Source organism: Schistocerca serialis, chromosome 2 (assembly GCF_023864345.2).
Source record: "Schistocerca serialis cubense isolate TAMUIC-IGC-003099 chromosome 2, iqSchSeri2.2, whole genome shotgun sequence".
In the NCBI taxonomy this organism is placed as follows: Eukaryota; Metazoa; Arthropoda; class Insecta; order Orthoptera; family Acrididae; genus Schistocerca; species Schistocerca serialis.
In genome coordinates, this window is record NC_064639.1 from 836,787,217 (window position 1) to 836,801,304 (window position 14,088).

The following is a 14,088-nucleotide window of genomic DNA, read 5'->3' on the forward strand; positions in this document are numbered from 1 at the left end:
AGTGAGGAGGTTTGCCAGGGAGGGACGTGGTATCACATGTCGATAGCACCCCACGGGCGTCGTGCAAGGAAACATCATATTTTCATGCGCTGGTAGTAGTCACTCTGGATCTGGTGCATCCATTGGAGCAGGCCCTCTAAACCACGCCTCCAGCGGGTTGGTAGCTTGAGTCCCTCTGCCGCTGTAATCTAGGAGGGCCCGCTGCAGCGGCTGGACTCTCTTGCGCACAGAGTCACATTGCTGTATGAAGCTAGGCAGACGCGGCCTAGTAGCAGAGCCGTCACCATCGTTGTTGCTGTTGTATGTAATAGCTGAGCTCTGTTTCTTACTGTATTATTTGTAATGTCTCCGTTCTGTTCAACAAATACAAGTTAAGCAAATCTCCTGTTTATTATGTTCACTTGTCCGTTAATCATTTATGCTCTTAGCTAGCTTCCTTAGGACGACAGTTACCGCACCACTCCGTGGGCCACTTCTCCTTACCGCTATGTACGAAGTTCTACACATCACATGGTGTCTTGCTAAATACCTCATATATGCATATGATTTATTTTCTAAATATATTAGAATCCTTGTTACAAAAGATGCTACCGCAGCCCCGATAATCAGAGGCATGAGGGAGAACTGTATCACGAGGTTTGGGAAACCATAGACTCCACAGTCATACAGCCCCTTCCTCCACCACCCTCCACCCTCCCCCCCCCCCTCACTCCTTCCCCGGAGGCGGCCCTCACTGGCCGGATTTTACATGTAAAGCGTGGAAAACCTCTCTTCAAGAACAACAGATTAGGCTAATTTTAATTTCGAAACTTTATTGCGAATGCAACCCAACTGGAAGGATTTTCAGAGAGTTCAACATTTTCATTAGGAAGTAGATTTCCTACCAACATGAAGCTACAGTCTAGATGGGTCGTGTTTATAGCCCCTTTTGAACAAAAAGTGGAAGTCCTGTTACAAGTTAAGGAGGTGAACCAGTGTTTAAACTCCGTCTCGCACATGCCAGGGTGTGACATATCAAGAGAAAAAAAGACACATCAAGCTCTCATTTCCCTAATAGCCTCTGCGCGTCTAAAGAAGTCCGATTAAGATAAAGAAAATGGAATCAGTTCAGAACTTTCTGGTTGGTGAGAAAATTCTACTGAAAACTCACCCCAACCCCTCAATTCTGCAAAAGAAAAACAAGAAATGGCAGTTTCTATACAATCTTCCATACAGGATTATAAGAATACTGCATAGCCTAACCAGATTCCAACAAGATTGAAGGTTTATATCAGCATAAAGCACCCCGTCTTCAGGTCACAAGTGGCCCCTCGGACAATCCGACCGCCGTGACATCCTCAGCTGAGGACGCGGATAGGAGCGGCGTGGGGTCAACATACCGCTCTCCCAGTCGTTATGATAGTTTTCTTTGACCGGAACTGCTACTGTTCGGTGGAGTAGCTCCTCAATTGGCATCACGAGGCTGAGTGCACCCCGAAAAATGACAACAGCGCATGGCGGTCCGGACGATCACCCATCCAAGTGCCGGCCACGCCCAACAGCGCTTAACATCGGTGATCTGACGGGAACCGGTGTATTCACTGCGGAAAGGCCGTTGCCGTATCAGCATAGAGATTTAAATAAATATGTGCAGAAGAGATTTTGTTTGGAACATATACTTTCTTACTTGCAAATTTTTTCTTGTGTTTATCTGTTTTGTTTGTGTGTTTTGTTTGTATGTGTATTTAGGGCCACAAGTCATGTTTGCTGTTCGAATATGATAAATATGGATCATTACAGATCTATCAACACTAAGTATTCACAATATTCCTCTCTCTTGCACACAGTAGTGTGTATTGGTAGGAGACTAAGAACCAGCTAACCAGACAGTAAGTAAGCCATGATTGACTAGACAGAATCCGGACTTAACTAGTACCTTTAAAGTTATGGACATTTGGCAAAATAGTGGACCGTCTGTTCAGCACGAAGAGATCATTTGTATATAGATGTATAAATGGTATAGGGGAAGAGACATTCGTTCATAAACTCCAGTAGAAAGCAATTTTCCTGCTTGAGTGATGCTAGTAAGAACTGGAAACGCCAATTTGGCATCCTGCAGGGATGTGATCAGTAATAGCCACAATAAATGCAAAATACTGCTATAGAAGGGCTCCCATGAGGTTGTTTATATGTATATATGTAGTATAGGGTAGGTATCTTCTGTACATATTTGACCATTTGGACAAAAAAAATACACAGGCACCTACGCGTCCGTACGACGAGTAGCAAAGAAAAAAATAAGAAAACTCTTATGTTAGTTTCAAGCAAAGCTGCCGTTCACAAGAAATATTTTAATATATTTTTAATTAAAAAGTATGCCATGTAATGTTTTACTTAGAGAATAAGAGAAGCAAATGATTTTTATTAGCACATGAGTTTCACCTTAGTTTCGAGTCTTTGATATCTTTCGCGATTGTGATTTTTTTCTTTGTTTGGGTTTCCTTGTCATATCCAATCCTCAGGAATTCATCATGTGCGAGCATAGAACAATCGTATCCCTAGTACTGGAATTAATACCTCTATTGCTCCATGTATTGAAGAAAAAACTGGAATTACTTGTAAGTATCACGTCGTTGAGTTCTATGCAAGAATTACGGCCATAAAGGATTTAAAAAAAAGCGTTTGTAAAGACATAACATGGGGTCACTATATTCTGTGTAATTTAAAGAAGTATTGTAAATATTCCTTGTCCTACTTACTGTAACCAGCGAGACTACCAAGGAAAGAGACTTTGTGTATGTTCGTACATGAAGTTATTGGAGTCGGATTTGTGTGTGTGAACCTAGTGTTCTTTCACTCACGTTTGAACGGAAAACGTATTCATGTGGGACACTTATGCAGACAAAGATTCTACCTGCTGCAAGCAAACAACGTTAAAAAAAAATCTGAAAGTGCACAGTACCTGTTTACTCATCTCTGATGAAACAGAAGAGAAGTCGAACTGAATGATGAATCTTAGTACATCTCTAGCTTTTTGTGTATCCTGAAGATGTGATAAACACTTGCACTCACAAGAACACGTGATATCGCTGCTAACTTCCTGCTCTAACAACGAGAGTCAGTAATGCCACGTCAGGCCGGCCGGAGTGGCCGTGCGGTTCTGGGCGCTACAGTCTGGAGCAGAGCGATCGCTACGGTCGCAGGTTCGAATCCTGCCTCGGGTATGGATGTGTGTGATGTCCTTAGGTTAGTTAGGTTTAATTAGTTCTACGTTCTAGGCGACTGATGACCTCAGAAGTTAGGTCGCATAGTGCTCAGACCCATTTGAACCATTTTTTTTAATGCCACGTCAGACACAACTGTCGACGTATATCTAATAAGCTAAGTTGTGTGTAACTGCATTAACTGTGAATCACGCACCGTTACACTACACTGACATTTGCTTGTTGTCCTTGATGAACAATTACGTGACTTCTAGGCCACGAAATATTTCATGTATTAAATATATGAGGAGGACAGTCCTGTTTGTAAATATGTTACGTGTTGAATCCAACTTATGGCTAAGGGCTAGTGAAAAATGTATGTCCCCAACCGATTCAGGCTGTTAGTCAACTTAGCATAGCGTGTAAATGCCTAGTCTCAATGTAAGACTATTGCTACCCTACGATTGGTATAATAAACAGAATTTGCTTCTAATGAGATTACTACAAAAGTATATCTCGTATCTTCATGCTAACTAAACTTTACATTCAATATGAAAGTGATAGCAGCGTGCAAGAAGAAAAATTAAGTTTGAATTATCTAAAAAATAACACTTGTAAGTGTGCAGTCCTAATCAATGATGAAAACAAGAACAATGGGAAAAAGACGTGAACAGCAAAAAATGTAAAGTTAAAGTACACAATTTGGTTCCATATACATTATAAGCTGAAGAAAACCCGTTACATGCGTTAAAGCTGATATCCATGTAAGACATGAATTTTCAGTTAAGTAACACTTTATCCTAAGTGCGTGTGGGCTTTTTCACGAAGAGAACAGAATATTGGCGGAGAAAATATTTGATGACGATACTGGCAGACAAAGAAGTAGCCGATTTCACTTTCGTTGAAAGGGAGAAGCTGGTGCAAAATACTGGAAGTACTAGAATGTTCAAGAATAAGTAGCCCTATCAAATGCACCAGTTTAAAAGACATACAGTGATTCTAAAAAAAGGGGGGTAAGAGGTCTAGTTGACGTATTGTAAATTTTTTTCCTTAAATGCGAATTCAGTAGCATTTTGAAAGGTTTTGATACCATCATCATCATCATCATCATTTAAGACTGATTATGCCTTTCAGCGTTCAGTCTGGAGCATAGCCCCCTTATACAGTTCCTCCGTGATCCCCTATTCAGTGCTAACATTGGTGCCTCTTCTGATGATAAACCTATTACTTCAAAATCATTCTTAACCGAATCCAGGTACCTTCTCCTCGGTCTGCCCCGACTCCTCCTACCCTCTACTGCTGAATCCATGAGTCTCTTGGGTAACCTTGCGTCTCCCATGCGTGTAACATGACCCCACCATCTAAGCCTGTTCGCCCTGACTGCTACATCTATACAGTTCATTCCCAGTTTTTCTTTGATTTCCTCATTGTGGACACCCTCCTGCCATTGTTCCCATCTACTAGTACCTGCAATCATCCTAGCTACTTTCATATCCGTAACCTCAACCTTGTTGATAAGGTAACCTGAATCCACCCAGCTTTCGCTCCCATACAACAAAGTTGGTCGAAAGATTGAACGGTGCACAGATAACTTAGTCTTGGTACTGACTTCCTTCTTGCAGAAGAGAGTAGATCGTAGCTGAGCACTCACTGCATTAGTTTTGCTACACCTCGCTTCCAGTTCTTTCACTATGTTGCCATCCTGTGAGAATATGCATCCTAAGTACTTGAAACTGTCCACCTGTTCTAACTTTGTTCCTCCTATTTGGCACTCAATCCGTTTATATTTCTTTCCCACTGACATTACTTTCGTTTTGGAGATGCTAATCTTCATACCATAGTCCTTATATTTCTGATCTAGCTCTGAAATATTACTTTGCAAACTTTCAATCGAATCTGCCATCACAACTAAGTCATCCGCATATGCAAGACTGCGTATTTTGTGTTCACGTATCTTAATCTCACCCAGTCAGTCTATTGTTTTCAACATATGATCCATAAATAATATGAACAACAGTGGAGACAGGTTGCAGCCTTGTCTTATCCCTGAAACTACTCTGAGCCATGAACTCAATTTACCGTCAACTCTAACTGCTGCCTGACTATCCATGTAAAGACCTTTAATGGCTTGCAAAAGTTTGCCTCCTATTCCATAATCTTGTAGAACAGACAACAACTTCCTCCTAGGAACCCGGTCATATGCCTTTTCTAGATCTATAAAGCATAGATACAATTCCCTGTTCCACTCATAACACTTCTCCATTATTTGCCGTAAGCTAAAGATCTGGTCCTGACAACCTCTAAGAGGCCTAAACCCACACTGATTTTCATCCAATTGGTCCTCAACTAATACTCGCACTTTCCTTTCAACAATACCTGAGAAGATTTTACCCACAACGCTGATTAAAGAGATACCTCTATAGTTGTTACAATCTTTTCTGTTTCCATGTTTAAAGATTGGTGGGATTACTGCTTTTGTCCAGTCTGATGGAACCTGTCCCGACTCCCAGGCCATTTCAATTTTGATACCACACAGAAAATTGTTAAAATGTCTCGACTTGTTCAAGCTTGTATATTCTTCGTTGTGCCCTTCAGTAAATGAGCAAAGAACGCTGTCATACCGTATCCATTGTCCTTACTGTTACGAGTTACGTCACCGCGCAATTACGTGGTTTTGTCGGCGGGAATTCACTGTGCACTATCGTCATACACGCTTGTTCATTAGTGAGAGGATGTCGTTTGGTCTTAAAAAGTCAGTCACAGTCACAGAAATTACTTGTAGCTAGCTATCGTTGTCCTCACTTAACAAATTAACCTAGACTAATTACTCTAATAATTAGAACATTGTTGTAAAAGTAGGTTGTGTTATCAGTAATCTCTTAGCTTACAAAATTAACCTCAAGTTTCTCCTAAATTCCTTATTCACGATAAGGGATCTAATTTCTTGATTGAAATTCTTTCATTCAGTTTTAAATTTGAGGCACCCACTGAAATTTCGGACTTTTAGTAGCCGTGGTAGTTCTGTACGAGCCATCAATGCGTTTAAGATTGTCAAACGTCTATCAGCATTGAATTAAAGCCAGTAATTTGGCCTTTAATAAGAAATACGATAGGAGCACACATTCTTCAACAAGTATTCGAAATTTATGTTGCCCTGTTTCGTGATGGCGAAGTACACAAATGGAAGAGCTTGTTGAAGAATGACAGAACCAATATCGGTGTCGATATTGTCAGTAATACTCCAACAGCTTACAAGATCAGTTTTTATGAAAATAGACCTAAAAAGTTACTTTCAGGAAAGAGAACTCGTAGTAGATTCCACAGCTGCTCACTGAAGAATACGAAGAGAAATCATCGTTTACAGTCCTGATGTCCTTCTTCAGTTGTAATAGGAAAAGAGTATATGAGTCTGACCATCACGACACCAGACAATTACTATGTATTACGATTATCTTCTTTCCAAATGGAGACCGCCTCTCCAACTAAACAGCAGTCTTCTTTAATTGTGAATCATCACTGGTGCTGACATTTTGTGACTTGTAGTCGACGCTTGCACAAGCTATGAACACAACTCAAACAACCGTTATGAGAATCTTGCATGCACTATAACTGCAAATATATTATCAATATAAGGTGCAGGCAGTGTAGGAAACCAAATTCTGGTGACCAATAGAGTTGGTAAATTGATTCCTACAGCAATGCGCAGAAAATCACAATTTTCCTGCTATGTTTTTACAAGAGAAGGCACGTTCAACTATTGGAATAGCCACTTACTGGTGTGTCGGTCCTATTACCACCAGGTCACTGTGTATGCATGAGGTTGCATTACACACAACTCCAGTCAAAAGTTTTCCATTACCTATCATAAATATGCATTTGTGGCTAAAACAGGAATTTCGTTTCAAATGTTCTGATAATAAAACGTGTGTAAGTATGCAAAAACTAAGCGCGTATGTTCTCTATCTGACAGGTTGCTCACATAGAGGGGCGCATATGAGTATCCACAACATCAATGACGTGCCTGTATGTAAGGAGCTTCAATTCGAAATGGCCTCATTCCTTCTGTTGTCCGTGTGGCAATCAGTCCACATTAGTTTACAGTACTTTGGGTGCATATAGTAGCGTGTTTGTATACCTGATCAGGTTCGTACCATATTATCTCCTATTGCGATGGAAGCAGTAGAATAGAATTGATAAACGTGCTGTAATTGTAGCTCTGCATCAGGAACATCATTCTACACTGAAGCGTCAAAGAAACAGGTATAGACATGCTTATTCAAATACAGAGATATGTATGCAGGCACAATACGTCGCTGCGGTCGGCAATGCCTACATACGATAACAAGTTTCTGGCGTAGTTGTTAGATCTGTTACTGCTGCTACAATGGCAGACTTTGAACGAGGTGTTATAATCGGCGCATGAGCGATACCACACAGCATCTCCGACGTAACGATGAAGTGGGGATTTTCCCATACGACCATTTCACGAGTGTACGGTGAATATTAGGAATCCGGTAAAATATCAAATTTCCGCCATCGCTGTGGCCGGAAAAAGAACTTTCAAGAACGGGACCAACGACGACTGAAGAGAATCGTTCAACGTGGCAGAAGTGCAACCCTTCCTCAAATTTCTTCACATTTCAAAGCTGGGACATCAAAAAGTGGCAGCATGCGAACCATTCAGCGAAATAGCATGATGATTGCGCGACACAAAGCTTTACGCCTGGCCTGGATCCGCCGACACTGGAGTTGGACTGTTGGTGATTCGAAACATGTTGCGCGGTCGGACGAGTCTCGTTTCAAGTGTTATCGAGCGGATGGTCGTTTACAGGTATGGTGACAATATCATGAATCCCTGGTCCTTGCATGTCAGCAGGGGAATGTTCAAGTTGGTGGAGGCTCTGTAATGGTGTGGGGCGTATGCAGCTGGAGTGATATGGGGCCCTTGATACGTCTAGAAACGGTACTGACAGGTGACACGTACGTAAGCATCCTGTCTGATCACCTGCACCCGTTCATATCCATTGTGCAACACCAGCAGGACAATGCGATACCGCATTGCTACAGGATGCTTCCAGGACTGCACTGCCTCGCCGGAACTGAATTCCAGCCTTTTTTTTTTTTGTGGTGGTGCTGAAGTTTGATCAACTTCGTTGATTTTTACTTCTGTAGGGAATGGAAGGGGTAAAAATTTTCTCTTTATTTATTTATTCTTCTTTCAGCTTTAGTTTGGGCACACAGAAGGGTCCTTTAACTCGCTGCTTTTGGTGTGTGTTTGAAAACATGTGTGGAGATGTGCTAAAGGACGATATGTCCTTAAATTATGGAGAATTACGTAGGGATATCATTTACGGAGGCTCAAATACTATCGCCTTCGGTACTTTATATTTGTGGTTGCGTAAGGGTTCTACCGCACCTACTGTGGTGAGTTGTGGTGTACTGTCACGTATCATGTCCAATTTCCGAAATAAGGTTCGTACTTTCTCCTTGACCTTGTCTGAGAGGTAAGATTCGCTTATGGCTCGATGAATGTCATGAATTCGGATCCACCATTGGGCTCCTGTGATCCATCGTAGGCATTTGCTTTGTACAACCTGTAACTTCTTGTAGTTAGTGGCACACGTAGTACCCCAAGAGGTCGATCCATACAAAATAGATGGTTCGACTGTGGCATGGTACAACTGGAGTTTCATGCGTTGGCTGAGGTATGAGCTCTTCAGAAATGGGAGGAGAGCTCCCAGCATTTTGAGGCCAGACGTCTTCTTCTCCGTAATGTGATGACTATACAACAGTTTGGCGTCCAGATGCACTCCCAGGTATTTTACAGTTGTTGCCCAGGGGAGTGGCTGGTCTGATATCCGTAGGCGTTCATTGACGATGGGTCTCCGACGTGTGAAGACAATAACTTTGGTTTTCTCTGCATTGACCGTTATTTTGTTCATGTGGGTCCAGTGGTCCACTAAATCTAGTTGGCGCTGCATCCGTGTGACGAGGTGGTCCATTCTGGTGCCTGCAGTCAGGACCGCTGTGTCGTCGGCATAGAAACTGGCAGTAACGTGTGGCACCGTCGGGAGGTCGTTGATATATAAATTAAACAGCAGTGGAGAGATGACCGATCCTTATGGAAGTCCTTCAAGGACAGGCCGTGTTGTTGAATTCTTGTCATCAATGCGAACATATAATCTGCGATACCGAAGAAAATTGTCGAGAAGTTTTAAATAGCAGTCTGGTAGGGGAGTGGTACGTCGGAGCTTGACGATCAAGTTGCGTCGCCATACTTTATCGTAAGCCTTCTCTATATCGAGAAAGACTCCAATAGTATGTCGTTTCTTGTTGAAATTGTCTTGGATAGATTCCGTGATGCGCAGTAGTTGTAACTCAGCCGATAGCTTCACCTGTAAGCCAAACTGCTCCGGTCGGATGATGTGTGCCACAAGGCTATCCAGCATGCGTTTCAGTAGGACACGTTCCAGTACCTTTCCCAGCGTCGGCAGTAAACTTATGGGTTTGAAGCTGTCAGGGTGTGAGAGATCCTTGCCCGGTTTTGGTATTGGCACTATTCTGGCAATCTTCCATGCCTCTGGGAAGTATCCAGTCCTGAGGCAGCTGTTCACTATCCGGGTGAGAAGCACAACAGGCTTTCTCGGGAGGTGTTTCAATTCCGTATTGCTGATTCTATCTGCTCCAGGTGAGATGTGTTTGCTATACTTGATAATCCTCCGAATTTCCTCCGGCGTTGTCAGCCGGGGCATAGCGTTAGTCGGGGCGTCCCGAATAGCTTCCCATTCCGCCGCTGTGTCCTCCTCTGCACGGTGGAGTGCATCATCTCCATCCTCCGTGGGGGGCGTAGTCATCTGTTGTTGGTATGTATCCGCATGCAGCTCCGTCTGCGCCAGTGAGTCGTACAAGAGGCCATGGGGTCCTCGAATTGCCCTTTTTGGGGGCTGTTGCTGTCTGAGACTTTTAACTATTCGCCATTCATCTTTGGTGCGTAATAGAAAGTTGTCCATTTTGAGTTTCCACGTGTGTTGCTTCCAGTCCTGAACCTTCCGCCGGAGTTCTCGGGTTAGTCTGTGAGTCTCCCGTCTATCGTCCGGATGGCGGTAACGGACCCATCGTTTCCGAAATCGATTGCGCCTTGCCTTAAGTTCCTGCAGTGGTGGTGGAAACTCGTCATAATTGACTTCTGGTTGCAGGTGCTCCGTGAGTGCTCGTTGTTTCGCATTGTTAATCTTCTTCGTGAGTACTGCGACTGCAACATCAATCGCTTCTCTGGTAGTAACAACCTGGGTTGGTAGCACATTGTTGTTGAGGTACGCTTGGAACTGCTGCCAGTCGTTAAGTTCTTGTCGTCGGCAGTGGGAGTTGCAAAGTAGCCCTCTCTATGAGTCCTAACACCGGTCTGTGGTCCGACGAAAGATCGTCCAGCGACCGCAGATGGAGATTCGGGTTGATGTTCTCGATTATGGCGATGTCTAGAACATCTGGGTCTTGTGTCTGGACGTAAGGTATCCTCGTCGGTTCCCGTGGTCCATGGACGGAAACATGTAAATTCTCAGCCAGTGCAAACAACGTATGTCCTTTTAGGTTAGTCTTACGGGAATTCCAGGCAACATGTTTACTATTAAGATCCCCTCCAAAGAGGATCTTGTCGTAACCCTCTGTAACGGAGTAAAGATCTTCTGGGTGGAGAGGCTTCTTTGGGCTAAGGTAAGCCACAATACAGGTAATGTTTCCGAGCGTCGTTTGGATTGTTACTGCCGTGGCCTCTAAAGTCTGGAGTTGGGGTAAACGTTCTTGGTGGTGACGAATACATTTTTTGATCAGAACTGCGGTCCCTCCACCCTGTTGGTCCCGTCTGTCCGTCCGGTAGATGTGCATGTTCCTCAAGCGGAGGTCGGTTGACTCGCGGAGATGTGTTTCGGAGACATATGCTACGTCTATCTTGTGGCGATGTAAGAAGTCTGTGAATTCTATTTTCTTCAGTTTCAGGCCGTTGGCATTCCAAATGCAGAAGTTAAGATTCCTCGTGTGATGCCGTCTATCCATTTAGGGTGTTTGAAAAGCTGTCAGTACGCTTTCTACAAGCGAGAGGATAGACGTCAGCTTCTGCTGGAGGGTGGTGAGTAGTTGAAGAATATCTGTTAACGCCGGTGTAAAGGTGGTCGACCAGGCAGATGATGTCTCCGCTGGTGTTGGCGTCGGTGGATGGGCACGTATTGCTTCGGAGTACTAGCGCTGTTGTCTTGTCTGTCGGAGAGTCACTCTGGGTGCCGGTTGTGGTCGAGAGGCGATTGTTTCCACAGGGAGAGGTGGCGCTTGTTGTTGGGTGGCCGGAATCGCGGCCATGGCCGAGTTCTTAACAATTATAGGCCGTTGTGGGGTCGACTTATTTGGTGTCCGTCTAGTATATTTCCGTAGGAGTTCTTGAAATTTTGGGCAGCCACGGAACGTCGCTGTATGTTCTTGTTCACAATTGGCGCACTTTGGGGGCGCCGTCCTAGGATGGGTACAATTCGATGATTTATGGGATCCACCGCAGCGGACGCAGCGTGCTGGCATGCTGCAGTAGTTCGCTTTATGCTCGAAACGTTGGCAATGTCGGCACTGGACTGGTCCTTCTTTACTATTATAGGTTTCTATTATCACTCGTGTGTAGAGTAGGTATTTGACATCATATATCTTGTCACTATCTTTTCCGGATGGGAGGGTGACTCGGTACACAAGTTGCGGTATCAATTGTTTCGTCTTCTCGTCGCGTTCCTTAAATTGGTAGACTTGTAGCAGGTTGAAGCCTTTTTCCTTGAGGGCATAGTAACGTTGTTCTTCGGTAACTTCCGCCGGAAGGCGTTTGACAACTACTTTCAGTTCCCTGTCGTCTGGTGCTTGATGCGTAAAATAGGAGAAGCTGTGGTTCGTGAAGAATTTTATTGCAAGCCTTTGGTCTTCGAAGGACTCAAAGTGGTATTTGATGCGGTCCTTTTGGTATATAGCTTTAAGGTTGCCCTCTAGAAGTCCGTTGAGCGTTTCATTGAGGTGAACGTAATCCTTTGTGTAATAAATTGTGACTGGGGGCACTTTGCGAAGCACATTCTTGTCTCTGTCCACGGCTGCTGCGGCATTAGAAGTTTGTGCCTGCGGCTTGTTGGTGGTTGATGGAGGCGCAGCTTGAGGTGTCAGTGGGGCGAATCGGTTCGTTGTGGGGATGGTCTCCGTTCGTCTCTTAGCCGGGTTGGCTAAGTCCTTGGCTAATGCGTTGCTTCTGCGCCGTTTGTTGTGTACGAGCGTAAAGTCCCCCTCTGCGTGTGGGGAGTCGTTGTCGTTTTCTGCTGGAAAGGCCGCTGCCATCTCCGCGTCGTCGACCGTTTGGTGGGAGTGCTGTGATTCGACATCTGAGTCCACAGATGGAGATGCCAGACAGGTTTCGTTATCCTGCTCTTGCGTTTCCCGTGAATAGCGGATAAGGCGTTGTATGTCCTTCAGCGTTTCTTTGTCCTCCTCCCGACATATATCGAGTCTTCTGGCGTAGTCCTGGCGGTCGTCTTCATTGCTGCGTCCGTCGTGATGTGATGTATGGCCGACGTCCGAATACGGTTTCGTCGTGTGGTGTGTAGTCTTCTGCGGTCGAATAGCGCCTGTCGATCGTCGTTCTATCCTGTCATGAGCCGGTGCCGTAGCCTGGGTCGTCAACCTGGGATACGTCCTGTGTGGAGCGGCCGCTGGGGCGTCCGGCGGGCCAGGCCCAACCGACCGACCAGCGGCCGACTCCGGTCGAATCCTGCCTCGGGCATGGATGTGTGTGATGTCCTTGATTAGTTAGGTTTAAGTAGTTCTAAGTTCTAGGGCACTCATGACCTCAACTTAAGTCCCATAGTGCTCAGAGCCATTTGTGAACCTATCTACGTCAAGGTTGAAAGGGGTGCACAGCGGCCAAAAAACCTTTATTACGCAAACAAAATAAGGTGAAAAGATTGTAATGGGCAGAGCAATATAAAAAGTGGAGCGTTCAGCAATGAGGAAAGGCGTTATTCACGGACGAATCTAAATTTGAAATATTTAAAACCCATTATAGAATGTTTGTTCGTGGAAATGTTGGAAAACTTATGAACATTCAGTACGTGACGCCAATGTTGAAGCATCGTGAAGTTTCGGTGATGGTGTTGGATGTTTTGCAGGTTAGAAAGTCGGTGATCTAGTGAGAATTAACGGAACATTAAAGAAGGAAGGATACCACAGACTACTGACCAAAATGCAGTTCCTTGTGACAAGGGACTTATTGGTCGTGGATTTGCTCTGAAGCAGGGCAATGAAATCAAACAAGCTACTAAATTGTGCAGAAGGTGTGCGAATAGAAAAGAGAAATGTGGGGAACTGAAGAATATGATTTGACCACATCAGTCACCTGATTTAAATCCTGTTTAACTCTTACGCGATGTAGGTCACAGGGGAATCAGGAGATCGAGGTCGCCTAATGCTGAAGATCTGTGGAACACTCATAATTTACTGGTGTCAGACTTCAACATCTACAAAAACACTATCAATCTAATCTCCAGAATGCCAAGACTTGGTGCAACTGTTCTGAGGATAAATGGTGGGTACTTTGAAAGAGGCTTGAATCTAAACCATATTGTATTGTACTTAATGATAGAAAAATAAAACATTTATTTCTTTTGGTCCATTTAGTTCGTACAAAGTGTTTGTACATTGAAATAATGTATATAAGAGGGGGTTCAGGAAGTAATGCAACACACCTTTCTCGCAGTCAGTTTTGGATGAAAACGTGCAAATTTTTTTGTATATTATCGTGGAATATTGTCGCTTCAACCCCTGTAATTCTACGAAGTTTCGGTAGGTGGCAGCGCTACACGTAGTCTTCAAAATGGCGTCTGTAACTGATGTGCGTTCC

The 14,088-nt window shown here is 44.1% G+C and overlaps 1 pseudogene; it reads right to left on the reverse strand.

Moving 5' to 3' along the window:
- Nucleotides 1–1,481: 1,481 nt before the first annotated feature.
- LOC126458872 (5S ribosomal RNA) lies at nucleotides 1,482–1,599 on the reverse strand (annotated as a pseudogene).
- Between the last annotated feature and the right edge of the window lie 12,489 nt (nucleotides 1,600–14,088).